The sequence below is a fragment of the Panthera pardus genome, unplaced genomic scaffold (assembly GCF_024362965.1).
Source record: "Panthera pardus isolate Hobbes unplaced genomic scaffold, ASM2436296v1 HiC_scaffold_13, whole genome shotgun sequence".
NCBI classification, from domain to species: Eukaryota; Metazoa; Chordata; class Mammalia; order Carnivora; family Felidae; genus Panthera; species Panthera pardus.
The window spans coordinates 100387734-100414685 of record NW_026526688.1 but is presented as its reverse complement, the minus strand read 5'-3'; the positions used below and the strand labels follow the sequence as shown (position 1 = coordinate 100414685).

General features: G+C 38.7%; 1 long non-coding RNA gene across 1 annotated transcript in view; it reads left to right on the top strand.

The window, feature by feature from the left end:
* Window positions 1-13798: 13798 nt before the first annotated feature.
* The window catches only part of LOC128776546 (uncharacterized), a 109934-nt gene continuing 96780 nt past the window's right edge, over window positions 13799-26952 (top strand). The window contains exon 1 of the long non-coding RNA XR_008421689.1: window positions 13799-13912. This is a non-coding gene — a long non-coding RNA (uncharacterized LOC128776546). The remainder of the gene's footprint in view (window positions 13913-26952) is intronic.

The window sequence follows — 26952 nt, the reverse complement described above, 5'->3', positions numbered from 1 at the left end:
TTAAGGAGTTGTATAAAATATGGGAAACAGTGCAAAATTTTGTACAAAACACCACCCGAATAAGGCCGTAGCAGTGCAAGGGATGAATCTGTTTGACAACAACGCAATGTCACATTTCTGCAAAATCCTCTCAAAGGAGATAAAAGCAAGTGTCATTGGATATGTTTCTTGTTAAAGTTGCACGAAAAGAAAAAGATTCCGTTGAGCCTATAGACAGCAGTGATTCCATTAGTGATAGTGAAAGTCGTCCTACACAATAACCCTCTTCTCTCTTGTCTCCCTCACACCAGCCACAAAGGTTTTCAAAGGTACCTGTTGGGATGAGAGCATTGGGTGTTGTATGGAAACCAATTTGACAATAAATTTCATATTTAAAAAAACGAATTAACATTTAAAAATAAAATTAAAAAGTAATACAGGTTAGTTTGTTTAGTTTTCTTTATATTTTGTCTTTTCTTTATTATTTTGTATTATGTTACAGTATGGTAATCATTTTTATATGAATATTTTTGGGTTGTGGAATGAATCATCTGAGTTTCCATGATTTCTTATGGAGAAATTCACTTAGATATACAAGTGCTTTGTTACAAGCATGTTTCCAGAATGGATTCTGCTCACAAACCAAGGTTTTACTGTAATTAATTTTATTTAATCTCGTTCTTTGATCATCTTCAGATTATAATTTGACTTCTATGCACCTGCTAATTAAAAAAGAAAAACTACAGAGGAAATGAGTATATAGCCTTTTTACAGCTTTATTTTTTACTGTATGTTACTACAGTAAGAAGTATAGACTATACAGTTTCTTGAATTGTATTAGTCTGGAGTTTAATCTGTAGTTCAGATAACTTTTGACGGTGGCATGATAACTACACATGGTATTATGAACTGGCCCCATAGATTACTCTATGAAACCTCATCTAGGGCTAAATGACACATTTGTGCAAGTTGAAAAATGTTGCAGTTTTCTCTGACTAAACATAGCCTTTCACCAGGGACGATGGCTTGGGGAGTGAAGGATGGATTGGCTCTTGCCTCCTACTTTCTCTTGATTGGTGCCCTTGCTCAGTGAACAGCCGGCACAACCACATCGGTGGACCTGATTGCACCAAGTTTCCTAACAGCAGGCCTGATGGCATCTTGTCTGGTTTTGCTCATCTTTCTTCAAAGCATACTGTATATATCGCTCAGATTTGTACTCAACATACTAAACTGATAAACAAGGGATGGTTATTTTCATTTTGGAAGTTTATGTGCTTCAAAGTAAGGCATAAAATTATGTATTTAAGTGATCTTTCCTATTATTTAGTTTACAAAACAGTTTAAGAATGCATGTAATAGTTAAAATATGTTTGGCTTTAAAAAAGTTTGGTTTGTTAAGTTCCACAAAAAGTAATAATAGATGATGTCTCTTTGCCACATTGCTATCTCCCCTTACCAGAATGGCTGCAAATGCAATGTCTACTCTTTTTTTTCCCCTTAGGTTTAGAAAGTTTTCAACACACGTACGCACAAGTATTTATGGCAGATTGTTCGATTGCTCCTAATTATTCATTTGCTTCTTACCCCTAAGAGGATAATGCATGTTTGTGCCATTGATTTGAGGCTTGGCCATGTGACTTGCCTAAGCCAAAGTATATGCCAACTGTGAGAAATTCTTTCATTTCTGGTCCTTGCCATGAGAAAAATATGTATAAGTTGGGCTCTGCTCCTTCAACCTGGTTTCTAGAGTGAGAAGACAAATGGAGCAGACCCCATCCACCCACAGCCTGCAACAGAGCCACAGCCAGCCAATCATCCTCCTTTGATGTGAAAAATAGCTGCTTGTCCTTGTTAGCTCTGAGATGTGGGGTTATTTGTTATCGCAACAAAAACTATTCTAATACATATTTTAAATATTGCTGCCATAACAACTATTTTTCCAATGTTTGCAGCAGTCATTGCCACTTTACATTTTGACAACACTGGAGATCGTAAACTGCTATCCACTGGATGACCTCATTTGTGACTGACAGCTTCATTAAGAGTAGATGAGTAGGTTGGAACTAAGAGGGGTTCATGAATTCTCCCAAGGTCAAAGTGCTAGTAAGTGGAAGGATAGGATTTGAACTCAGGTCTTCTTATTTCAAGTTGTCATTTTTCTGGACCTTCCTTTACTAATCTCTAACCCACTTTGCAAACTTCTTGAGGGTTGTACACCATCCCAATTATCCATCACTCCATGATTCCATGGGAACATGGTGACTCCATCTGTACAGGTGCTTCCTATATATCACTACCCCACCTAGCTCAGGGGAAATCTTAAAATCCTCAACATGTTCCATGCAATCTGAATTGTCTTTGTGTTACACATCTTCCTTGCCTCAAATTTTTACTTAGTCATTTTTTGTATTGCTCCCTGGCATCCAGCCACATTGGCTTTATTTCATTGTCCAGGGAGAAGTCATGCTTCCTTCAACCATGGGGTTTTGTGCTTATTATTTCTGGCAAAATGTCACCTTCTCACCCTAAAATCCTACCATGTACATCTCCTTTCACCTCACAACCTAGGTCACTCCTATTCTTTCTTTAGATTTGTGCTCAATAGCAAGGAGACCTCCTTGGACTTTCTAGATCACATTGATCTGCATACTCTGAAAGGACATTTACCTCTGCCTCAGTGATCAGTGTAGCTCAATTTGTATAATGTCTCTACATTCTATTCCTTTTCTTTTATTATTACTTTATAAGTGTTTATGTATGTTACTCACCATAGCACTTAACACACTGTCTGGTAGATGCTAAGTAGTCAACAAGCAGTCCTTAAATCACTGAATATATGACCCTAAATCTCAACTCAGCAGTGGGTGATACAACTGAGCTGACAGAAATGGTGTAGGAGTCTTAGGCCTTGATAAAGGGTGGGATCTGTTGTATGGAGCTGGAGATAGTGATGAGAGGAGAATTTGGTAGGAAGAAGCCAACAGGTCATTTGTGGCCATGGGAACATCACCAGGTAATAATCAGAGAGATAACGGAAAACATTTTCACTGGATGTGACTATACAAGGGTCACTGCTTTGAGAATGTGTATACCAAGAACTGACCTACTTCCCTTTAGTGGCTCAAGTCTTTAAACTTTCCTTCCAGATTTCACAAAGGTTTTGTTTTCAGACTTGACTATCAGTGAAGCTTAGAGGTTTTCATGTGTTTCTCTAACCCTATGATTTTTGTAGGCTTTTATTTCCTGAGGTCTGTCTTCCTCTGTAGGTTTCATTCATTCTTTCTTTTTTCCTTTGCTTGAATAAACAGTAAAATTTGAGGCCAAATAGAACAGAAAATGAAGTGTATCCTATAATCTATTAATGGCATAAAAGCAGGCCCCCTTTTGCAGCACATACTCCCTTCTGGTATTATTGTTACTTATGAGGACAACATAGCTTACTCATGCCTATTTAGTCATGCATCTTTAAAATTTTATTTTAAACATTTTTATTCGTTTTTGAGAGACAGAGAGAGACAGAGTGCGAGCAGGGGAGAGGTAGAGAGAGAGAGGGAGACACAGAATCTGAAGCAGGCTCCAGGCTCTGAGCTGTCAGCACAGAGCCCGGCGCAGGGCTCGAACCCACAGACCGTGAGATCATGACCTGAGCCGAAGTCGGATGCTCAACTGACTGAGCCACCCAGGCACCCCTATCATGTACCTTTGCTTTTTTATCTTTTTATTTTTAATACAGATCTTTTAAGGATTTTCACTCTTTCACTGGGACTGCCTCCCAGTCCATTTCTTTGACAGCAATATACAATTTCAACTTAAAACCAAAAACAAACAGAAATTTTTTTCAGGTTTTCTGATAAACATAGGTGTGGCAGGGGTATTGGTCTTACACCTTTAAAAATAATATGTTGGTTTATAATGATAAAGAAGGGAGAAGTTGGATGTGAATAGAAAATAAAGGAGCGATAGTTTGCCTGTAAGACTCAAATTAGGTGCAAGAGTTCAGTTTGAGAAGGGTGAGGGGGGCACGGGTATCGGTGTGGGTAGAGAGCAGCTCACTCTGGGCAAGACCATCCAGTGAGAGAAGTCAGGGAAGACATCTCAATGGAAGATACAGGGAAAGCTGAGATCTCCTTACAAAGCCGCATTGGAAGGCTCTTGAATCCCAGTATATAAGTATGAATCTACCCAGTGCAGTCAAGTGATTCCCAGTGCAGAGGTACCTCTGCATGCCCCAGAATCCCATAAGCTCCTTAATTTCTAAAGGTCTCCTCCACTCTTTTGGGATCCCAGGAATTGGTTAAGAAGGCTTAGCATTTTTCTATGAAAAATGACACACATATGTCCTCTTCCATGGCATTGACAAAGGATTACATCTAGTTAGCTGAGTGTAATTTAGAGGTGATCCTACTACTGCCACAGTGAGTGATGGCACATGTATAGAAACATAAAGTAGTAAGATTAGCTGGTGTTTGCTATCACATGCCGTTAATTCAGTAAAAAAATCCTTGTTCTAAGTTTGAACCCAGATGCCAACAATATGACATTCTGTGACACATTCTGTCACTTGGAGATGTCCCTTATCTGTCCTTCCTTCCTTTGCCTGACCCTGCCTATCTTAGGATCTCCTGACAAACATCCAACACATACCTTCTAAAACCTTATGTTTTTGATCTGGTATCTTTAGTTCACTTTGCCACTATTTCTTCTTGTCTGATCTTTTCATAATTCCTTTATAGTTTTCTCCTCCAGTCTCTTCATCCATCCAAGTATAATCTCCCCATCTTCACTGTCAGTTTCCTGACAGACCAACAGATAACCAAAATCTGGTATAGAAATTCAATGGAATACTGTGCAGCCTTGAAAAGGAAGAAAATCTTGACACATGCTAAAATAAGGATGAATTTTGAGGACACCATCCTGATTGAAATAAACCAATCACAACAGGGAAAATGCTCTATGAGTCCACTTATTTGAGGTACTTAAAGTAGTCAAATACCTTGCGATAAAAAATAGAATGGTAGTTTCCAGGAGTTGCCGGGAGGGCAAATGAGGAGTTATTGTTTACTAAGTACAAAGTTTCAGTTTCACAAGACGAAAAGGGTTCTGGGAAAGGGGCGCCTGGGTGGCTCAGTCAGTTAAGCATCTGACTTCGGCTCAGGTCATGATCTCACGGTTTGTGAGCTGAGTTCCTCGTTGGGCTCTGTGCTGACAGTTTGGAGCCTGGAGCCTGCTTCGCATTCTGTGTCTCCCTCTCTCTCTCTCCCCCTCCCCTGCTTGCATTTTCTCTCTCTCTCTCTCTCTCTCTCTCTTCCTCTCCCTCTCTCTCTCTCTCTCAAAAATAAATAAACTTAAAGAGTTCTGGGATGGATGGTGAGGATCATAGCACAGTGATGTGAGTGCACTTAATGCCATCAAACTCTACACTTAAAAGTGGTTAAGATGGTAAATTTTATGTGATGCGTATTTACGACTATTAAAAAATTTTAGGTAAAAAATTTCACTTCTACTATGTGAAACTCATTATAGATTGCCTACTATGTACCATATGTTGAAGTAGGTACTTCACTTACATTATTCCTGATAAATATTATTATTCTTATTTTATGAGTGGGGAAACAGAAGTTCATAAGAGTTAAAATAATTTCATAAGGTTATATATGCAATTAAGCAGCAGAAATGAAATATGAATCCAGGTCTGTGTAATGCCTCCATCACCCCATACTTCTTCTACCCACGTGGAACTAAAGTCCTTGTGTAGATACACACACACACACACACACACACTTCTGTGTTTCATCTTGGTATATAATATGTATTATTCCTTAGCTTAAATTAATTGTGTTTCTATAAATACAAAGGTTGAGGCTAACCACTTAATTAATATCACAGAGTTAATCCATATAATCACCTTATAGTTCGTGGCACAGACTGCTTCTTATTGCTTCTGAGAGGAAGAGATGCCTGAACACAAACAGCTTTATTGGTTGCCTCAGGAAACAGGGAATTAGATTGATTGCTTAGGCTTCAGGCTTTGTAATTACAACCTGACATTTTAGTAATGGTAATTTAAAATTTAAGCTCCCCAAAGGCTGAAGACCAAGTCTATCATCTGAACGTTTTTTTGCCACATTTTTGGGAAAAGAGTGAGCTATTTAAAAATGTATCTTGTGGAACTGCCAGAGATTTTTGTAAGCATTTTCTGTCTCTAACTGGACTTAATATGTATTTATCATGTAACAAGAACAGTCTGTCTGGTATAGGCAGAAGCTGGGTCCCCGGTAAACAAAACGGCCTCGGCCTTGCTTGAGCATGTATTTCCTAAGTAGTGGGCACAGAGGCAGGGTAATTGGCTACCTCCTGGTTGTAAGTATAGGTATGTTAACTGTGGGCCTGAGGGGAACCTCCATTTTGGTTTGTAGCTTATTATTAGGTGAGGAAATTACTGGACACCTCCAGCTGCCATTAATCAGCCGCAGAGTCAGACTGGAGCCAAGTGAGAAGCCTGTGGGTGGATTCTGCCCAGTGCTGTGGAAATACAAGAAGACAGAGACAAATGTTTTCCAGCCTAGCAGCACTAAACTCTGCCCTTTCACAGTCCTTAACATGCGTGTTCAAATTGATTTAGTCCATTTACCCCCTCAACCTAACCATCTATTTTCCCTGAAGACTGACAGTTTTATGTGTTGCTACCATGTTATTATGTGTTGCTGCTCTGCCGGTAGCTATAGTATTTCAGAAACATTTACTTCCAGACGTAAAGGATGAGTGAGGAGGGGGTGTAGAGAAAGGGAGGTGAGCTTGCGTCACTTTAATTCCCTTTTTATGGGGTGCAAAACATGCCCATCATGGCACCGACTTTCTTTCTCCCTCTCTTTTCTTTATTCCTTTTCTGTATCAATGATTTCCATGAAAAAGGCTTGAATAAAATTTCCCACTTGAGAAACACATCTGTCAGGTGATGTCAACGCCTGGCTTACTCCTCTTCCTGTTGGGTTGCAAACATGGCATTCTCTCATGGTCCTGGAATGCTGACATGGTCCGGTGGCAAAAGCCAAACACAGGTAGGGTCAAGCTGAAAAAATCAACGGGGGGCCTTCTGTCCTCAGCTTGCTTTTGGAGGGAAGGGGAAGAATCTAGAAGCAATTAATTATCTCTGTTGCTATGTAAATTCAGAAAAGGGGGATGGGTGAGGATAAAAAACAAGACAGCAAACAGCCCCCTGTCAGCTGCAAGGATGTCAGTCAAGACATTCCAAGTGTTTGTCCAGTTGGAGATGTTTGCCTCAGGATAAGCAGGAATTCAGATCTGACCCTCACCCTCAACATTTTTGGAACTGGATGAAAGTGCCTTATCTGAACATGTAAGAATATTTCTGGCACTGAAGGCCAAAAACTAAAATTCAGAGTTAAAATAAATACTCAGAGAAGGAAAGGAAACAGTGAGGTTAAGGGTTTGATCAGATACGAACCTCTAAGTTAAGTGAATTTTACCATACCCTTGTTTTATTCTATCCGGTTTTCATGTACTAATCTATGCAACAGCAAGCAGAGAGACTCTCTTTTTACTCTTCCTGCTTTTGTGTTTAAGGGTACAAGACAACAATTCCATTGATTTATGGAGACAAATATAAAGTAAATAAGCAAAATAAAATTAAATAAGCCAGTTTAAAGTGTACAACTAGATAACGAATATTTCCCACTATTTCCTATGCATCAGTACTTAGTTATATATACAGTGTCTCATTCTATTGAATAGTTAGAATTATTGCCCAGTTGATAGAAAAATGTTTTCAAATAGTATTCTTAGAATGACTTTGCCACTTGATGATGAAATAGAAGCTGGGGGAAGGACATTGAGTGAAACAAACATATGCTCACACACACACACACACACACACACTCACATACACTTTTTTTTTTTTTTTTTTTTTTAGGGAAAAAACATGATTACTTAGCATGGATTAAACTTGAAGATTAGGGTTTTAGTCACCTAGGGACTTCCTAGGTGGGTCCTGTCTGGGCTGCTGGAGGTCACAGGGAGGACTGCCTGAGTAGGTGTTGAGATGGTGTTTGTGGTAATCCTTACGTCATAAACATTTAGATGACAATCCCTTATTTTCTCTGCAGTTCTCAGGGTTTGCATGGCTGACTGTTCCTAATCTGAGGTCCCCTCAGTGACACACCGAGTTCTTCTGAACCAGGGCAACTGTAGGCCCTTAGGGAAATGAAACGTGGTTACTTTAAGCAGACATCCAGTCTCCATTTGATGACTATGGAGTGACTGAGACGGCCTTACTGACATCCACTGGCTTTTCCTTGTACTCAAGTATTGTTGTGGCTTTAGTGCTCGGAGCACTGGCCTTGTGAGGTCGGGGCGGCCAGATGAATTACCCAGACCGCTTTCTGCAAGAACAGTCTTTTCTTTGATGGGATGCCATGCAAATACCACTGACTAACACAAATCTTCCCAGTGTGAAATTCTGATAGATCACAAAACTACTATGGGAATTTTTTTCTCCTGACAGTGATCTTTAAAAGCTATTTAAAATCTCTCTCTCTCCCTTTTGAATATTCATTCTTGAAAGAAAAAGAGAGAGCACGAGACAGGGAGGGGCAGAGAGAGAGGGAGACACAGAATCTGAAGCAGGCTCTAGGGTCTGAGCTATCAGCACAGAGCCCAACATGGGGCTTGAACTCACGAACTGTGAGATCATGACCTGAGCCGAAGTCAGATGCTTAACCTATCAAGCGACCCAGGTGCCCGTAAAATCTCTTTTTAAAGGGCATAAGGACATATATACACAAACTACTTAGTCATTGAAAAAGTTACCTTTATGGTTTTGGAAATGTGATGCAGAAGTTTTTTTTTTTTTTTTTTTTAATTTTTTTTTAACGTTTATTTATTTTTGAGACAGAGAGAGACAGAGCATGAACGGGGGAGGGTCAGAGAGAGGGAGACACAGAATCTGAAACAGGCTCCAGGCTCTGAGCTGTCAGCACAGAGCCCGACGCGGGGCTCGAACTCACGGACCGCGAGATCATGACCTGAGCCGAAGTCGACCACTTAACCGACTGAGCCACCCAGGCGCCCCAATGCAGAAGTTTTTGAACACTATCAGGAAGTGGGAGATAGTATGACTGTTCAGAATCAAAAATTGGGATATACATTGTAAAACATTACAACTACCTCTATGGGAACTATAGAATCAAGAGTGTTCTAGAAAATTGGTACAAGTGATTGCCACAGTAATAGTTTAAATAGTTAATATTTTGGTGCCTCTATTCATATTTTATCTGTTTTAATCTTTCCCTAACAAAGTAAAGTAAAAATAAACCAGTAAAAACATTTCTACTTGAGTTAACCAAGGAAGTCTCTCAGTAGTCAGTGGAGAATTTAGACAGAGAACGATAAAACTGCTACTTTCTTCATCCTGTCAGAAAGTTAGCAATCTGATGTGGCTTTCTGGTGCAGAAACGAAGCTTGAGAATGATCAGCAACATTATGGAAAGACTGTGATTAAAGACTCGGAAGTTTTCTTCATTGGTTTTATCTTTTAAATGAACACACCTCTTTAACCATAAACAAACCTCTTGTGGTTATTTTTATTTGAATAAAGTTCAGTGTTTAAAATTGTTAAAAAATGCAAGTTTTTGTATTCATTGAATCATGTGTGGTGTGTGTGTGTGTGTGTGTGTGTGGCCGTGTCATAAAGTATTCCTTCAGAAGATTTGGATCCATTATAAATGTTTGTGGGATGGTAGTAACTGGCTCTGTGCTACCAAAGAAAGATTTGTGTGCCATTTAAGGCAGACAGAGAGTATATTGAAAAAGCAAATTGAATTTTATTCCAGGTATAAATTACCATAGCACAAAATGCTTATCTCTTGTATGTTTTCTACCATATAGTATTGACTGAAATGGCCAGTGTTTTGCCTTTTCTTGTTTTCTAGTTTCCCACAGGACACTTAGATGGAGAAGGGAGCTGCTACTTTTGACGAAAGGGAAATGGCCCTGACCTTCCTTTAGGTTCAGTGACTTCAGAGAGCTAAATGTTACTGGCAGTGAGCAGTGTGCTGTACTCCAAAGTCCTGAGGGGAAAGCCTTTCTGTTGTAAAGCAGTATGCTTTATCTTGGTTATATGGTGGTACAGTGTATAAAGAAAAGAAATAGGATCAAGATAAAATGCCATTGAGAAAAAAATACAAAATCACCTGTGTAATTAATTCTTTCTAGTTAAATGCTTACGGCTGAGTTATATTTACACTACAAGAAGGAAGTGACTTTGGAAAACTTTTGGTGCAGACACTCATGATCAGTTATATCAAACAGCATCTTACATAGCATCAATACACTGTAAGAATACAGATTACTCTCCAGAGTTCTAGCAAATACAACTCAGTCATACTTCCCTTTAGCTAGTTTGCAATCTTAAATCATACCATGTTTCCTTCGCAATTGAGCCAGGGTTAGTACACGAGCTGACCGTCCATCTCACATTCTATTCAAACTGTGGTTCATTTGACTCTGTAATTCAGCTTTTATTTTTACTTTATTTATTTATTTTTAAATGTTTATTTTTTTCACGAAAGACAGAGAGTGTGAGCAGGGGAAGGGCGGGGGGGGGGGGGGATCTGAAAGAGGCTTCATGCTGACAACAGCAAGCCCAACGCGGGGCTCGAACTCACAAACCGCAAGATCACAACCTGAGCCAAAGTCGGATGCTCAACCTCCTGATCCACCCAGGCATCCAAGTTTTTATTTTATTTATTTTTATTTTTTTTAACTTCATTTATTTTGAGAGAGAGAGAGAGAGAGAGAGAGCGCATGAGCAGGGGAGGAGCAAAGAGGGTGTCGGGGAGATACAGAATCTGAAGCCGGCTCCAGGCTCTGAGCTGTCAGCACAGAGCCCAAGGCGGGGCTTGAACTCACGAACCACGAGATCACGACATGAGCTGAAGTCGGACGCTCAACCACCTGAGGAACCCTGGCATCGGACGCTCAACCACCTGAGGAACCCTGGCATCCAAGTTTTTATTTTTATTTTTTTTTTAATTTTTTTTAACGTTTATTCATTTTTGAGACAGAGAGAGACAGAGCATGAATGGGGGAGGGTCAGAGAGAGAGGGAGACACAGAATCTGAAACAGGCTCCAGGCTCTGAGCTGTCAGCACAGAGCCCGACGCCAGGCTTGAACTCACGGACCGCGAGAGCATGACCTGAGCCGAAGTCGGCCGCTTAACCGACTGAGCCACCCAGGCGCCCCCCAAGTTTTTATTTTTAATGAGAGCTTATATGCTTACCTTTCCATTCGATTTACTTTTTTTTTCATTGTTATTCGACCCTCCATCACTGCAAAAAGTATAGCTGTAGCTCCTTCCCAATCGGTTCTTGAGTGCCTTGGGGACCTCCCCATACACTGCAGAAAGAAGGTTGCTGGGAAGGCAGAGTTAGTAGGGAGGAGCCTTTTGAAATATTTTTTGATTTGGGGTCTGGGATTTAAATCATGAACTTTTATGTCTGATCTCATGTGCAATGCCAAAATATTTATCAATAATTTGGCATAATTTATTTATAATAAGCCACTATTTAAGAATGAAACCTTGAGAGTTTAATGACAGAGCAGTTTAATAGACACATATATAATTTATGGATAATGATATATATGCAGTTATATATTATTATATATAATGAATATATTATATATATGTATATATGTAAATTTATACACACGCACACACATTTTACCTTGGTGTATAAATGTATAATGCAAGAAACAAAGTGAAACAGATTTCCCTTGTGCTTAAAGATATCATGCTGGATTTAGTATAATTCAAAAACTATTTATAGAACAACAACTGTACACTAGATGTTAGCAACAGAGAGGAAATAAGGTATATACGTTTTTGTCCCTAAGATACTTATGGCGTCATTTAGGCGACCCGAAAAGAAACATAAAATGTTACTGTGTGACAAGGCACACAGCAGAAGTTCTGTGTCCAGGCCCTCGTGCACTGCAGGTGCATACAGTGCCCTAAGGGGTGTGAAAATGTGCAGAGAATTATTGAGAGAAAATCTGACCTACAAGCTTGCGTTTTGATTTGAGTTTCTCCTTGCGGACGATCATCAGAGTTATACAATAACCTCCAAACCCTACATTGTTATTGTTGTGTTTTTAGCTATGTCCCTGACCAGATATAATTTTTCCCCTTTCAATCCTGATATTTTGTTACTCTGTGATTTAAAATAATCAGTCTAGGGGCGCCTGGGTGGCTCAGCTGGTTAAGCGTCCAACTCTTGATCTCGCCTCAGATCGTGAGTTCCAGCTCTGCATCAGGCTCTGCGCTTAGAGTTCGGAGCCTGCTTGGGATTCTCTCTGTCTCCCTCTCTCTCTGCCCCTTTCCCACTCACACTCTCCTTCTCTCTCTTGAAATAAATAAATAAACTTAAAAAAAAATTGGTCTAGCTGCTTCTTTTGTAAAAAACACAAGGCTTAAAGAATAAACAACACTCCCCTTCTTCCCATCCCTATTTGTTATTGCTGTTGTTGACTTTGGTTGAATTTGGTTGAATTTCATAGAACTTAGCCCCACATATGTCAGAGATGGTTTGGGAAATTTTGTGACTCATTTAATAAGTTATTACCTTGGTATTTAACTTCAATGTAATGATCATTACATAAATTAATGCTTCCAAAATTGCTGAGTTTTGGTTAAGTTTAGGTTACGGTAATGTGAATTATGGGAATTAGACATGTTTTATCTTTTATTTTGGTTATCAAAACCATATTGGATTAGCCTGCAGGAAATCTGGTCAATTTTCATGATAAATGTACTTGGCTATATAATTCATAATTCAGTTGCACAGCTGTATAGTCTGGTGTGTTCTCTGAGGCATGTAGCTTTATCTGTAGGTTTGCATCAAGAAAATCTACTGCACTAAGTTTGATTTATATCTCAGAAACACATAAATATGTGCATATTAATTTTGATCATAAAACCAAATTATACACTTCATTTTAAACATTGCATAAATTTTTCCTGAAGTTCACATTCCAGATTTTGAAAGACCACACAAACTTTTGTGGAGGTTTTTTTCACAATATTATTGTAAGGAGTCCCTCGTTTAGAGAAATTTCACTTTTTTTTCTGGTCATAGTTCTAATAAAAATGCTCCTTAGTGGGTATTTAAAGTAGGTGTTGAATTTTTTATGGTGAAGAGGCTGGATGGCATAGTGGCTAAGACTATGAGTATTGAAATCACAGGCTATTAAGTATCCCTTTTCTGTTTTCCTAATCGCTGAATGCCACAACATGAACAAAACCAATATATACAAATGCATGTTTTCTTTCGGCCCCATCTGAGATTGAGATAAGGGCAACAGGGGTATGTAGCAATCATTCTAACATGGATCCAATCCCCAATGAATTTACCATCCTGGCTTAACTTAGAAACAGAATACATTATATTAATAAGGACACAAGATTAATGCGGGTCTTGAAGGTACTGAGGCCACCTGAGTTCAGAGACAATGGATAGATAAAATGACTCTGAAGCTGTGTGGAAGCTGATGGCAGAATTGATTCCGAGAGCTAAGGTAAGTGTGCTAAGGGGGGTTTCCATGAACCTTATTAAAATGTACCTCTTAGCCATGAAAAGCTCAGGGCATTCTATGAACTGGAAAAGCCCTGTTCCAACGTGGAGAATATCTATTCCACAGTCACTGAAATACAATTTCTTCATCAAGCTTCAGCAATGTGTAATTCTTAAGGTTTTAGAAGAGAGGCAAAAGAGTGTTTCCAGATGTTTGAAAAATATCATTTTAGGCAGAACATTCAGCAAATGAGTTTTTACTTTGGTTGTGCTTACCTTTGAGGAAGTTCAGAGATTTCAACTTAAATAGTGGATGTGAAGTCCATCTTGAATTCAATTTCACGTGAGTATTAGGTTCTTTTTAATTTCCTCTTTTCTGCGTGGTCTAGAAATACACTCCTTAACCAGCTGGTATATGTCAGGGACAGTGCTGGACCCGGTGAGGAAGCTAGTTGCTAAATATTCCCAATTTTTTGCTTTCTGCTTTATTGTTATTATTCAGGCAATTGTCAACATTCAGAATCATCAAAAATATTTAATGGAGAGGAAGGTGAAATTAATGCTATATTTTTATTCCTTATTAGAATATTAGAATGATTATTTGACAGAGAGGCATTATGTCAATTAAATGTCAAATATGTTTTTAAGATTTTATATAGATGTTTACTGTTATATAATCATTTTTGTGAATGGGAACAAGTTAAGGTTACTGGGTAAATACAGAGTAAAATTTATATGAAATGCTTATTTTATGCATATATGCAATTATATAGACAATCGAAACCCAAATTTTGGTGTGCTAAATATCCCTTAAGGGTTATGACACCATTAGAACACTGTCTGTGAACTATATTACTAAATTTCACCCACACCTGAGAATTTTCAGATGTTTTTATTTTATACATTCATGATTGTTACATTTATCTAGTATAATTTTAAAAGGTAGAGAAATTACAAAAATTTAATTAATAATTTTCCGTAACTTCTTTTGTTATATGCTGTCTCCATTTCTCTCAATATTCTAAGATTGAAGAAACAGTAGATTACTACCTATTCATGCAGAAAACCTTTGCTGGTAAATCAATAGCACAGCTGGCAAAGCTAATGAATGTAGCATTTACAAATGCTCGTAGAAGTTCAAAATCTATCCCTGGGTCCCAGAGGTGGTTATTTTTGATATAATCAACCCAAACATGAAACTTCAGAACCACTTAAATATCCACTGGTGAAATACATTTGTCTGTACTACAACTTTCACGATTTTTTCTCACGATTGTCTTTCATCACTCATTATTTGCTTCTGACAATGTTCATTTCTTATACTCTCTTTAAAAAGACAAGTTGCTAATTGAGCGGCAAGGTAGCTGGCCCTGGTTAAAGCTCTGTTATTGAATTCCTATAGTGGGAGTGAAAACAAAAATAGTGATGGATACCCATGTTATGCCTACAATTAACAGAGTAAACATCTTAATAGGCATAGAAGACACAAACAGATGTTCTAATCGCATGTCTGTGAGAAACTGATGTTTACTGGTTCCACTCGGGCTTGGCCTTTGAGACCTCAGGAAGTTTCCCTCCCAGTGGGGATTTCAGTGATTTATTGATTTCAGTACAATGAATATTTCAGAAACTAGCAGGATTTTTAAGAGGTTAAATACATCCTTACAAAGGTTAGCATTAATTCATGCTTGAAGGGAATGCTTAATTCTGCCTTAACCAGGGTAAGGATGGTCACATTTGCCACATTCCTGCCTAAGTGGGAAGGAACACGGACAGGGTAACAAAAGGATTTCCTAATAGAGAATGCAGAAATAAAACATTAGCACAGACCTTTTTCCCCCTAAGCTAAACAAAAATGAGAGACGTATGAATAATAACAAACTCCTAAAAATTCCTGGTTGACTAGTCTTGATCAAAATAGTAAAGATATATTTTAGACTTGTACTTGAGACACTCAGACCTGAATAATGTAATACGTTTCAGAAACTTGAAAGGTTTTAAAGGCTTTAAGAAGTGCTTAATTTACCACTCACTTTCTACATTGAATTTACAAATTTATTCTGAGGTAATTATTTGGCCAGTGTCTACCAGAAAGAGTCTTAAAAGTAATCAATGGGTACTTTGTATTATTCTCCTGCTTTCTTTCTTCTTCATCACATTCATGGATATTGATAAGCTGGTATATCCCCATTAGTATTAATAATGATACTCATTGTTTATCCAGAATACTTATCCAGAATTTACTTCATGCCAGGTACTGTGTAAGTGCTTGAAACAAATTATCTCATTAAAAGAATGCCATTACATCAGATGAATAAGAATGAAACATTGACAGACTGTTATTTTGTAATAAATGCAAACTATTTTATTTTCTTAGCTTCTCTTTTAAGTTGTGCTCAATTATTGGCTACCTGACATAGGATCTGGCTACAGGTTTTCTTCTTTTAGATGAAAAAAATTAGCAGATAAGAGTTTTGTGGTGGAAAGGGCCTCCTGCTTGAAAATTTCATGGCTGTAGACCAGCAATGGTCATATGTGGCCGTTTGGCACCTGAAGTGTGGCTGGTAGAAAGTGAAGACTTGGGATGTGGAAAATAATTTAAAATATTACCTCAAGATTTTTATATTGATTACATGTGAAAAGAGTAATAATTTAGACATATTGGGTTGAATAAGATATATCATTAAAATAAATTTCACCTGCTTCTTTCTGCTTATGGCTACTCGAGACTTCAAATTTTAATAACCAGAATTACTTACCTCATGAGCACTGTACAGCTTCTCAAATCTTAGAATCAGATTGGATACTGCCAACTTCATTTCCTGTTCCACACTAACTTTTGCATGGTACTTGCTCTTCATCACAGCCACCACAGATAACCCAGCCTTTCACTAAGGCCATCATTAAAAAAAATGTAGCGTGATCTAACATTGAAACTGTGAAACACCTTGATGTAACAATTCTCATGGTGTCTAATTAATGCCTGTTGAGTATTGCCATAATTTCCTCAAACATTTAAAATACCCAGGATCACCTCTCTGTGTTAAGTGAGGGTCCCTGCTATGCTTTGGCACACTGTTTGGGAGCCATGAACATATGCTATTAGAGACGACAATTTTTAGTTTTGTACATATCTCATAAATAAGTAGAATTATAAGTTCTACCATCTATTCATTAATTTAGTCATTCAAATTTTATCTAAAGTGTGCAAAACACTGAGGGCTACATACTGGTGATGCAGCAGTGACAACACAGGCAAAATCCCAGCATGAAGTTCACATTTTTTTCTTTTTTTCTTTTTTTAAAATTTATGTTTATTTCTATTTTTGAGAGAAAGTGAGAGACAGAGTGTGAGCGGGAGGAGGGGCAGAAAGAGAGGGAGACAGAATCCGCAGCAGGTTCCAGGCTCTGAGCTGTCACCACAGAGCCCCATGCAGGGCTTGAACTCACGAACCATGCGATCATGACTTGAGCCGAAGTCGGACGCTTAACCGACTGAGCCACCCAGGCGTCCCAAGTTCACATTTTAGTAAACAGAAACAAAGAAACAGATTTTAAAACTCCAAGCAAACAACAAGGTGATTGCAAATCATGATAGGTGCTAACGAAAAAGACATAGCACAGAGCATTGCTGGGGTGAGGGTGGGGGATGGTAACCAGGTGAGGTGGTCATAGAAGACCCCTCTGAGGAGGTAGTTGAACAGACCCCTAACACAGGGAATGGCTAACTAGGAAATAATCTGAATAGAGTGTTGTGGAGGAAGCAACAACAAAGACCCTGAGGGAGGAAATCACTTGGGGTGTTTGAACTGCAAACAGGAGACATTGTAGTTGAGGAAGGGGAAGGAAGGCTGATGTGAGAACCTGGAGGGGCTGGATCCCACAAGACTCGAGATGGTAACAGTCATTAGCTTAAGCCTCACTTAGGCAATCTAGCACCTAACAAGTGCCAAGGAAACGTTTGTTGAACTCATGTAGATAGGCAAATGATGGGTGCCAAAAATAGGTACGGGGCCCAGCTTAAAAAAATAAGAATAAAAACCTGAGCACAAAGAACTTTATCTTATCATTCAGGCCCAGAATATGCCTCAGTCAGGCTTTTTTGGCCTGCACGCCTAAAATGTCAGCTTTATCTTCTAGTTCCAAACTATTCCTACTTTGCGGCTGGCCTGTCTTCTCTACCACAAACTACTTCCCTCTTTGAACTTCAATTTCTACTCCAGGCATAGATTAAAGTTATCATTCCTAGCAACCCAAGCAGTATGCTGCTTCTGGTTTCTAGTTTCTAGTGAACTAACCATTTCCCCCTTTATAACTACCTCTTACTGCTCAGCTTTCTATGTTTCTTTTTGATTGATTCAGTCTTGTATTCTTTTAGAAGTACACCTGATTTATTCCAGGAAAGATAAATGACCAATAATTTATTTTCTCATTTGCGATTAGTCCCAGGTATGATACATATATGGAGTTGTGGGGTTTGGGAGGTTTCATATGGGGACCAGCCAAGACTAAAATCCTGTTGCTTGGGGAATTACCTTGATTCAGTACCTTCAGGTACACTCCCAGACAGATCATTTCAGAGCTCATGAAACACAGACAAACTAAATGAAGATGTTTGAATGACAAAGTGTATTAAATAGATTTCAAATTTACAGCAGTAGCAAAGGAAAGGGGACTGAATAGATTAACACGCTTATGATAGAGAGCAAGCAGGTAGAAAGCTCATATCACCCAAGTCCTGGGTTATGTCACATTCACATGCTCTGGGCTTCCCTGCTAAGAGTGCAGTTACAAGAACAAGGTGAGTTATAGCCAGAATAGTGCCCCCCTACCCCCACCCCCCCGCCAACCAAGATGTTCATGTTCTAATCCCCTGAACCTGTGACTATGTTGTCTTACTTGGAAAAAGAGATTTTGCAGATGTGATTGTGTTAAGGACCGTGAGGTGGGAGGTTATTCTGGATTATCTAGATGAACCTACTCTAATCACATGTATACTTAAATATTAGAGAACAATTCCTGGCTACAGAGAGAGACGTGAGGAGGAAGTTAGGGTCAGATAGATGTAATGTTTCTTGCTGACTCTGAAGATGAAAATGGAAACCACTAGCTAGGGAAGGCTAGTGGACTCAAGAAGCTAGAAAAGGCACAGGAATGGATTTTCCTCCGGGCCTTTGGAAAGGAATGTCACCCAATGAACACCATGAGTTTTCCCCTGTGAAATTCATGCCAGACTTCTACAGTACTGTCAGGTGATAAATTTGTGTTGTTTTAAGCCACTACATGTGTGGCAGTTTTTTATGGCTATAGGAAACTAATACAGGAAGGAGAGCCAAGGGGCTGGGCAGGTGAAAGTTGCCTTAAGCCAAAGCACACTTTTCTACCAGAGACATGCCAGACCAAGGGTGCTGGCTAGAATCTGGCGACAGTTGCACCTCACTATACAGCTAGAGCTTTTCTTTCCATTCTGTAAGCAGAGTACAACTGGGGAACGGATTGGTGGCTGTACCCGAGATACCATAGCTGTCTGTTCAAAGTGGCATGAACCGTAACTTATGAATGTATAAGATTTCTTGGTTTGCCTATTCATTTCCATCTAAAAATAAAGTCATTTGCTCCATTGTTTTTGCCTATATTAAACACCATATATTCCATTTATTTAATCCAACTTCATTTTTTGTTAAGCTTATTTATTTATCTTGAGAGAGAGAGAGAGAGAGAGAGAGCAGGGGAAAGGCAGAGACAGAGAGAGAGAGAGAGAGAATTCCAAGCAGACTCCAGGCTGTCATCATGAAGGTGGACATGGGGCTCCAACTCACGGACTGTGAGATCATGACTTGAGCTGAAATCAAGAGTCAGACATTTGACCTACTGAGCCACCCGGGCAAACCATTTAATCCACCTTTATTTATTTATTTATTTATTTATTTATTTATTTATTTATTTTTTAATTTTTTTTTTTAATTTTTTAATATATGAAATTTACTGTCAAATTGGTTTCCATACAACACCCAGTGCTCATCCCAAAAGGTGCCCTCCTCAATACCCATCACCCACCCTGCCCTCCCTCCCACCCCCCATCAACCCTCAGTTTGTTCTCAGTTTTTAACAGTCTCTTATGCTTAATCCACCTTTAATATGCTTTACTGACTGACTTACCTTTGACATTGCTTGTGAGTCTTATCCATTCTATTCTTTCCTGACTTCCATAGTTGTAATGACTACTCCCAAAGAATGCAGTAAATTCATATTAAGAATCCCACAAAAGGCAGTCCTCCAGGAGCATCTGGGTGGCTCAGTCAGTTTAAGCGTCTGACTTCAGCTCAGGTCATGATCTCGCACTCCGTGAGTTGGAGCCCTGCGTCAGGCTCTGTGCTGACAGCTTGGAGCCTAGGCTCTGCTTCGGATTCTGTCTCCCTCTGTCTCTGCCCCTCCCCCACTCATGCTCTATCTCTCTCTGTCTCTCAAAAATAAATAAATATTTAAAAAAAAAAAGGCAGTTCTCCACAGGTGTGAATGAGTTGAATGTGTTTAGTTGTGTCCCTGCTGTTGAATATAGTCAAGGATGACTCACTACCTTGATGAACCTTACCTTTGCCTCATATTTCCAGTGAACCTGAGGTGATCATCCTAGATAATTTTCTAGCACCTCAAGTTAAGCAGACTTGAAATAGATGTGCAGGTTTTTCCAGTAGAGAATTTGTAAGTTCTCTGTTTACAGTCTAACGGTGAACTAAAATATTTAGTTATCCCGATACATTGGTGAGGGCTTTGTGTACAAGGAGAGATTATATCTGTAAACATTTGGTATATATCTAATGTGGGCTTAAGAGATCACATACTATGATTATTGTAAAAGAAGTAAAAGCAGTTTAAAACTATATCTGGCTTTTGTTTCAGGTTTTAAATATTAAAAATAAACAACAGATCATTATAGTCTCAAAGTAATTACAGATCAAAGAGGCTATTATCTACTTAACTAGTTTAGAATAATGTGGTTTCTGATAAAATTTTGAATTCATAATTAGAGAGCAGATTACTTTGATTACGTAATCCCAAACATTGCTATTAAGTGATTGGGTTTGTCTTGACTTTTCTTCTTTTTCAAGTCGTTTATGGCGGCTGGAGATGGTCTGAAAGACGAAGTTTCTCCTGATACAAAAAAAATCAGTTATACAAGGAACTTCAGTGTTCATTGATAGATGGTTGGATAAAGAAAGTGTGGTATATATATACAATGAAATATTACTCAGCAAGAATGAGATCTTGTCATTTGCTACAACATGGATGGATCTAGAGACCACTATGCTAAGTGAGATAACTCAGACAGAGAAAGACAAATACCGTAGGACTTCACTTGTATGTGGAATCTGAAAAACAAAGTGGTGGTTGCCAGAGGGGTGGGGAGGGAGGGGAGTGGTCAAAATGGGGGAGAGGGTAGTGGGACACACAGAAGTGTAGTTATGGAATGAATAAGTCGTGGGGATGACAGGTACAGCATAGGGAATATAGTCAGCGGTAGTATAATTGCATGGATGGTGACAAATGTAGCCACACTTGTGGTAAGCGCAGAATAACACACAGAGTTATTGAATCACTATGTCGTACACTGATGCAGCACTGTGTGTCAAGGATACTTCAATTTAAGAAAAAGGAAAATTAATGTTCTCTTGAATCAAAATATTTGTGGGAATGCAGGTGAAACTAGGCTTCTTATTTCAGTAATCCTTGGTTAGTGGGAAGTATGACCCATTTCTGAAGGGTAGGAATCACTTTGCATTAGAAAAATTTAGTTTATTAAGTCCATATTTTCATTTAGAAGTTCTTCCTTTCTCAGTTTGTATGTGAAGAATGAGAAGGCATTATTAATATTTATTTATCTTTGCTAGGTTTTGTATCCTGATCCAGAAGTCGATGGCATATTAGGCTTTCTTCGGTTATATAGGAACCATTAAATATGCCAGTTTTTTCCCTAAAAGTCAGCCTCTACCAAGTAGTTTTCTTAAGAAATTGATCAGTGACTAATATAATAAAAGTGTTTTCTTTGGGTTGGAAACATTCAGTTAAACTATTCAATTTCACAGGAAGAAAAAAGTTTTTAAACAAATGCTATAATAATTGAACCGGATAAGTATTAATTTGATTCAGATTTATTAAGATCAGCCAAGCGAACACTATTTGCTAGTCTGTCACATGAGGCTTAGCATTGAGCTTTCGGTTCATGTTGTCACCAGGTTGTAATTTTCTCAGAGATCAGTTCTTAAGAGAATTAAATAAAGGCCATTTTAGTAATTAGCCCATGAAGGTGTTAAAATTGTCTTATGGCCCATTAGTTACACTTCCATGTTGCCAGGCGTCTATGAAATAAACCAAGATTTAAGCAGCAGAGGGGAAAGATTATTGTAATGGAGACTCTAGCTACTGAGAATTACAAGAGATGACGAAAAGTCATTATGAGCTTATTTAATAAGTTTATAACATAAAATCTGAAAATTATTTTAAAATGTCATTTTGGCATTTTTTATTAAGAAATGGTATGGGAGGGGCACCTGAGGGTTCAGTCGGTTGAGCGTTTGACTTTGGCTCAGGTCATGGTCTCCCGGCGTGTTCGGCCGTGATTGGCTAGCTGCTGCCAGCACAGAGCCCGCTTCAGATCCTGTGTTCCCCTGTCTGCCCCTCCCCCATTTGAGCTCTCTCTCTTTCTCAAAAATAAATATTTTAAAAAATGGGGTGGGAAATAAGAAGAATAGATTGAACTTTAACCAATGCACTAGCAGATGCAGTGTGCACGTGTGCACACCCCCACTCCAAATAAACAACACACATAACCAAATTCAGTGCAAGTATCTATCTCTACATTATTATTAAGCTTGGGATCATTTACAATTTTTTTTTTTTTTTTTTTTTTTTTGGAGTATGAGCTTTAGTTTAAGGTTCAGATTTAGGATTCTAAAATCTAGAATTTACAGTTAGCTCTTTCATTAGAAAAAGTCAGAATTCTCCATCTTGCCTAGAGCAACTGTTGCTCAAACGGGATTGAGTTCAACTCCACATAAGGGGCTGCAGATGTGGCTCTTAACTTGGGAATAGTGAGCACCATCGCCAGCAGCTTGCACGGCTTCCTCCTCTCACCTTAGTTTGGAACAATGAGGGGTAGGTGGGAGCCATTTGGGACTCTGGAGTCTTACCTAGCGAGTGGAAAAAGAGAAGAACCAAGTCCCAGAGCTTCTATATACTCTGCTGTCCCTTGCATCTGTTTCATATCTCTAGTCCATGTTGTATGGACCAATGCAGTAGGATCTCAGATCATCTCCTGACTCCTACTCTTCCTAATACACACAAAAACCGAAGTCTTCCTGACGGAAGCTCCAAGATTATTTTTCTCCTGTTCCAAAAATATCTTCAAAACTCTTTATGTTCTGAATTGACTTAAATTGATATCTGACTTTTAAGGCGTCTATAGTAAGAATTTTCCCCCTATTCCCAGTCATCATGCCCTTGATGTGTGCTCTCTGGTCTTTCAGGTATGTGAAGAGAGTGAATTGGTAGAAAATTCCTCAACTAACATAAATACATTGGGGTTACCACTGATGTGACACAAGTGTGGAGTTATATGGAAATGAATTTCCATCAAATGAATTTCCACCCAATGTTTTAGTGAATTTGTGTATGGTGTTATTATTATCAATTCTCTAATGTGCTATCTGAATTTACCTGTTGTGTTTGCATTACACATATAATGCGAGATCCTCTATTTTACTGTCCATTATGGAACAGCATCGTGGGAAAACTCTCAGGAGATTCATTGTAATTACAGAGCAGATAACTCTTGACTCCTGTTTCTTACTCATTTATTGAGTGTTCTTATGGTGTCTGATAGTGTCTTGACTCTGTAGGACATCTATTGTCTACTGTCGGAATCTACTGTCTGCTGAGAAAAGAGGTGGTCGCCCAGAACTACATCTGCAACAGTTACTTCTGAAAGAGCTACCAAGTATCTAAATGGGATCTTATCAGGCCTGATAAAAAGGCAACTTTCAGAATTTAAGATCTTTATGTCCTAATATTACCACTCTAGGCTGTGTGGTCTTGAGCAATCCCTGAATCTCAGTTTCCATCTTTGAAAGAGTAAACTGAAAACCAGGGTTAAAGAGATATTTAAGTAAACATGTTTGAATACAAAAAGAACTTTGCCAGTATCTTTTTTTTTTTTTTTTTTGAGAACTAGCATAAGTCACATGCATGGAATGAGAAGTAGCATGCGGTGAAGGAATTTGTATTTTGGCATACATGGGGACAGATGTTGATGATTGAGCTCCCAGTTGAAAAAAGAAAAAGAAAACAAACTCTAAAAAAAGATTCTTTATGTAGATTCACAAATTCCTTGTAATCATTTAATTCTAGTTCAACACTTTCACAGTTGGGGAGAAGTGGCATGGAAAATTTAGTAACAGCCAAGGGTTAAGAATGGAGATTATAAAAATAGATGTTACTGTTCTGAAATTACAAATATTATTTCTTTCATTCTGAAAATAGGTCAAAGATACTTTTAAATGTAACCTATTTTATGGGGACTGCCTGATAAGTCATGCTATAATGCAAATGTTTAGACTTTTTATCAAAATAAATGATAAAAGACAAGCTTCTGTTTTGAAGTGCCCATTAGATATTCAGATATATTGCTTTCAATTTTTTTTCAAATCTAGTTGATCTTCCAGCAAAAGATGTAAGTATGTAAGTATTTAGCACCTGCTAGGTATTTTGTATGATACCAGGTGGGATGAAGGATAATGACTCTTTATCCTTATACAATTATATCTAGATATAATTTAGTAAAAATTGCACCTAAGTGCCACTTCTCCAGAAAACACAGCCTGTGGTGAAGCTTCTGTGCTAATGTTTTCTTGGAGGGATATAATCCCAAGGGAAGCAAAGAGAGAGGGAAAAATGGATGTGAGTCAGAGAACCAGGGAAAGTATATACAAATATTCCATTACTATGCTGGTCAAAGCTTAACAAGAAAAGACTGCATAAACAGGGTGGCTTTGGAGAAGGGGCATTGTGCACTGGAAAAGTCATGAGGGAAGGTAGAACTGAAAGAATTTATTTGCTGGCCCTTCTCCTTTCCTACCCGCCCCCCTCCCCCTTTGCCTTGAATTCCTTGCACTTCCAAGTCCTGTTCCCTTGCCTGTGTGTGCAGCTCCCAGATCAGCTGGGGTCTCCATGAGCCCCACTGTGTAGGACTTAGGTGCTAGGGATTGTTTGACTCCAACTGTCCAGGTGTGCAGGCGGCCATGTTGCTGGAAGATGAGGCGATGTCGAGGCAAGGTGTCCAGGCTTTCAACTGTGGGGAAGCAGGGTGAGTGGCAGAGGCGAGAGCGGCAAGGGGTGCAGATGAGAATGGTCTGATCCGGGGAGATGCATAAACTGGGACTAAGACAAGTAATAGTTACTGTTGGAGGATTGTTCAACAAAGTGCCATAAGTGTTCAGAGAATCAAGAGATCACTGGCTCTTTTGGAATTGTTTTTGAACCTTTATTTTAAGAAAGAGGAGGAAATAAACATTGAAAGTGTGCCTGTGCTATGCCAAGACTAATTTTTTTTTTTTTTTGAGAAAGTGGGAATAAAGACCGGATACACAAACTTTGTAGCAGAGAATAAGACATAGTCAAAAAGAAACTAAGAAGACTTGGGAGAGTGAAGGGTCATGTATTCAGAATACTAAAATGGACTTAATCACACTTAAATAAAAGTTTGTACAAATGGCCTTATAATTCATGGTTCTGGTGTCAAGAAGGAAAAAGAAAGCCTTTTATTACTTTGATGGTCCCTCTTATGACCTTCCAGAGAAAAAATATAAAATCAACCAAAAATAAATTCCTCATTTTCAAGCATGATGCTGAACAGAAATAACTAGCTTTTTCTGATTTATTTACATGCTTATCTAGCTCACAGAAAACATTTTGGTTACTTTCTTACTATTCTAAAAGGATAGAAGAGCATTAGTAGATTTTTTTTTTTAATCGTGAGTTCAAAGAACTGCATAAGGGGCCTTTGGAGAGAAAGATCCAGAGACCCAGGCAATGTTATAAGTAGATAATTAATAAAATTGATCCTATAGTATAAAACTAAGAGAAATCGTAAGTTTTGTCTTTTTGTTTTAGGCTCTCTTTTCTATTCCCAGAGATTTCTATATGCTACCCTCTAAGAGACAGTATGCTTCTCTAAGGGCAATGTGTTGCTTGCTGTTGAAACACACAGCAAAATCTGTATAAAAATCATTTTATGTAGAGAAGTAGAAAATTCGCTCTTTAAAGAAAACTGGTAAAACCAGTGCGAATGCCAACAGGAGTAGAAACCTGAGATTTCCGTGAGTTTCGTGTCTAGCGAAGTGGCCTTACAGGTTGAGGCAGGGCTGGCATGGGCATGGAGCATGCCTGGCAGGCAGCCCGAAGTTGCCCGTCTTGGCCAATAGCATGATTCTCTTTCTATAGTGAGTTTTGGGTAACAATTATTGATCTGATTATCTGTGGTTGCTGCCTCTCAGGGAATTCTGCTTCTTTTACACGTCTATTTATTTTTGAAAGACACACAGAGTGCAGGTGGGGGAGGGGCAGAGAGAGAGAGAGAGAGAGAGAGACAGAATCCAAAACAGGCTCTAGGCTCTGAGCTGTCAGTGAAGAGCTCAACACAGGGCTTGAACTGACAAACCTCGAGATCATGACCTGAGCTGAGATCAAGAGTTGGACCCTTAACCAACTGAGCCACCCAAGGGCCCCAAAGGAATTCCGCTTTTCTTGAACTTCTTATAAATCCTCTGTAAGATTATCTTTACTAAACTGAAAACCAAAGTTCAGTAGTTATTCATCCTTTTCTGTCTCCATAACATTCACATGAGCAACACACACTGGGGTGAAGAGGAGGGTGACATGGGCCCGTTGGAGTGGCAGCTTAGAGTTTTGGGGCTTTATGTTTTATGTGACAAACCTTCCTAACTATTGTGGTCATTCTTTTCAACCCTTCCTAATAGAGCATTTGTGTTGTAAAAAAATCGAAGAAACTCTTCAAGATTGTGTAGCATAACCTTTGCCAGTTCTGAATATAGTAAAGCTAAATGCCTCTGAAGCTTTCAAACACATAAAACAAAGTCTGTACGTAACCTCCATACTGCTGAGGCAGGCTGTTTGTTGAATACTTTTTCATAGGATTTGTCTCATTCTGTAATGTGACTATAGCCATTCTAAAGCAATCATCTTGTTGCCTCTGTTGGGTTCTTCTAGCATTTTTGAAGCTCAAGTTCTCAGTCAGTAGCACGAGTAGCTCTACTGTCAATAGAACTCAACAAATATTAATGTGGCAAGTTTTACCCCAGTTTGGATAAG